Source organism: Solanum pennellii, chromosome 9, assembly GCF_001406875.1.
Source record: "Solanum pennellii chromosome 9, SPENNV200".
Taxonomy (NCBI): domain Eukaryota; kingdom Viridiplantae; phylum Streptophyta; class Magnoliopsida; order Solanales; family Solanaceae; genus Solanum; species Solanum pennellii.
Genome location: NC_028645.1, coordinates 74,715,138 through 74,717,825, shown reverse-complemented (window position 1 = coordinate 74,717,825; position 2,688 = coordinate 74,715,138). Strand labels below are relative to the sequence as shown.

Sequence of the window (2,688 nt, the reverse complement as noted above, 5' to 3'; positions counted from 1 at the left end):
CTAGCCGTGAATACAAATTTTTAAGCTGTAGGCTATAGAGTATTTTGCATAATTTTCCCAACCATAAAGAAAACTCATCTAGTTTTATGTTACAAGTGATATTCAGGTCACTCTTTGTTTTAGCTACAATATTTGAGCATTCAAATTTATGATACAGAAGATAGATAGTCTTGATTGCTTTATAATTTCGAGTTTAACACTAATATTTTCGCTATTTATCCAAAATTAGACGTTACAATCATAACGACGAGTTATAAAACAAATTAATGTTAATTTAGAGATATCAAATATGATAGCTATAAGTCAAATATGTTTTTTGTATGAGATTTATCAACAATGGATATACATGTCTTTTTCATAGGAGGAAACAACGCAAATCCATCAGTTTAGGCTGTAATTATGTCCAGACACATTAGTTTATCCAATTATCATTCATACAATCTGTTTATTTGCAGATATATAAACTTTTGATGAATCTGGAACATGTATCAGATACATGTTGGTCAATTTTGGTGTAATTTATTTCAAATACATTGTATACAACTATAATTTACATTGTATACTCACTCCTGTCTCGCTCTCCTCTCTCCTCTCTTGTTTGCCTGTCTCGCTCTACTCTCCTCTCTTCTGCTCACATATTTCCCTTTGTGATTCTACATTTCAAAATGCATCTTAGTTTCATAAATTTTATGTATATGTGTATCCAAAACCAATTTTATCTAGTGTATTTGATTTCATCATATGTATCGATATCAATCTCATTAATGTATTTATGCATATATACATATATCGGGTATCAAAGTACATATATCTAACATAAAAAAAATGCTAGAGGTCCAAGGTCCAAAATTAGTGTAGTGTATTCGTGCATATATCCTCCTTATTTAGAAGTGAGACTTTGATGAGGACTAACACATCAACAACAAATTGTACAAAAAACATTCTAAATTGGTACTATAAAATTGATACTTTCTCCCCTCCACAGATTCACGTGGCAATACCACCATTCTTCAGGAAAACACTTGCCAACACAATTGTTAAGCACGTGTACTACAAAATTGTAGAAAAATAGTTCTGTTCCCCTTTGCTTCACAATTATTGTACTAAAATGTCGTCCAAATTTTATCAGTCTCGGAGTTATCGTCAAAGTGAGCAAAGGTGAAGTCAGAGCGGGGAGTTGGATTTCATTTGAAAGGTGGAGGTTAAAAATTTGAATTTATGTTAAAATAGTTACTTCGATTTTATTTTTCTTAGAGATTGCTGATTTATGGATTTGAGTCTTTCTTTTTCTTTTATTTTCAATACAAACAATAATATAAAGTCTCCTACAAACGTATTTGTGTTGAATTTTGATGTAATTAAAGTGTTTGATAATTTGCCTAAAGTAACTAAGCAAGTTTCTCTCTCTTGTTTTTTAACACAGGAGTTCTCTACCTTCTTATCATTCACCATTTCAAGAGGCGTATTTATTACTATCGAGCAATAATAGTAAGTAATATGTCGTTATGTTGGAGAATTGCTTTTGAACAATTTTTTATTTCGTTTCACATTATTTTGATTTTCAATATACATGTAGTTAAAATCAAAATATTATGGGCAAATAGAGTACTTTCACTTCGATGGTGCCTTTTGTTTTAGATATTCTGTATATCAAACATTAAATGTTCAAGAATAAAGGGCACATGTAATTCATCCAATTGATGAATATCTCATCGGTGAAAATGAGTAATGCTTCACTCTTTCAAGGCTATAAATTTAAAGACATAAGCATAAAAACATGCAAATAAATAACAAATAGTCTGCGGGAGGGATAGCTTCCTCGTCCTCACTTTCAGTTCAGTAGTATTATTAAGTAGTCATGTGTTGTCTTATTTTTAATGTATATTACTATTAGTTACTTGCTTGCTTTATCTCTTTCTCATTTGCTGGCATATTTTTTCAGGAGCTCTTCTTTTGAGTCAAGGGTCTAAAGCAAACCACATCTAAACCATCATAAAGATAGGGATAATGTCTGCATACATCTTGCCCTCTCCATAGTCCACTTGCGGAATTACAATAGCTATGTTGTTATATTTATCACATTTCTTCATGTGTAGACTGCCGTCGAATAATGCAACAATAAATCGCCTTTGGACCCATCATATAGCAGACTCTAAAACTCTAACATGGCTTTCTTTCAAAGTGTCATAAAGGAAGGGAAAACAAGAAAAGACAACAGAGAATGGGAGGAAGATAAGTCAATTATCCTTGCAAAAATTTCAAATAAAAAGCAGGATACTCCCTACAATTGGAAAACATGAAGCAGGACAAAGAAGAAAATAAGAAATATATGCATAAGTCGACGAAAACTGTTATCAAATCATCACATCTACTCAAGGTTTGGAATAGAGAATCAAGCTAAATTACTAAGGAATCATCATATTTTGGCTTGTATTTTCAGTATTAGATTGCATGCTAACTTATGTTCTTTAACTATGCAATATTTTTCGTTGTTTTCAACTTTTACCAAATAAGTATTCATATAGCGGGAGACATTTTATAAATATTTCTTCACATGATCCATGTAAAATCGTTAAGATTTTCTTAAACCTCTTTGTTGCATCTAACATTTGTTTGTATTAATTTGTAATGAAGATAACTAGAAAAACTAAATACTTTTGATTAATATCATTCTATTTTTCGTTTTGA

General features: G+C 30.8%; 1 long non-coding RNA gene across 1 annotated transcript; it reads left to right on the top strand.

The window, feature by feature from the left end:
- Window positions 1-966: 966 nt before the first annotated feature.
- LOC114078601 lies at window positions 967-2,402 on the top strand. Its single transcript, XR_003580230.1, has 3 exons — window positions 967-1,195; window positions 1,424-1,488; window positions 1,943-2,402. It is a non-coding gene; the product is annotated as an uncharacterized LOC114078601 (long non-coding RNA).
- The last annotated feature ends 286 nt before the right edge of the window (window positions 2,403-2,688 follow it).